Genomic DNA, 539 nt, shown 5'->3' with positions numbered 1-539 from the left:
TCTCTCTATATATATATATATATATATATATATATATATATATATATTCTCTTCTTTATTTTTCTTTAAGTCTCTCTCTCTCTCTCTCTCTCTCTCTCTCTCTCTCTCTCCTCTCTCTCTCTCTTTCTTTCTTTCTCTCTTCCCCCCTCCACATTTGTTCTCCAATTTCCTGTCTTTTCCTTCTCTTTATATAGCTCATCCTCCTCTTTTATTCCGGCACCCTCTCTCTTTCTCCCTTTGTCTGTCCTCTCTCTCTCTCTCTCTCTCTCTCTATCTCTATCTGAATCTGCCTTTCTCTCTCTTTCTCTCTCGCTCTCTCTCTCTCTCTATCTATCTATCTATCTATCTGTCTATCTTTCTCTATGTCTGTGTGGTCTCAAACGCGTTTCATCTGGATATGGTATCAAATACTCCTCTCCTTTCACATTCTCTGATCCATTATTGTTTTTAAAATAGGAAAAGAAAAAAAATAACAAAAGGGGGACGACACAGAAACACCCCACGCGACTGCAACATCATAAATTAAAACCAATCCCTCT

This window comes from Berghia stephanieae, chromosome 1 (assembly GCF_034508935.2).
Source record: "Berghia stephanieae isolate SIO BIC M18660-M18661 chromosome 1, UCSD_Bste_1.3, whole genome shotgun sequence".
Taxonomy (NCBI): Eukaryota; Metazoa; Mollusca; class Gastropoda; order Nudibranchia; family Aeolidiidae; genus Berghia; species Berghia stephanieae.
This window is presented reverse-complemented; position numbering follows the sequence as displayed.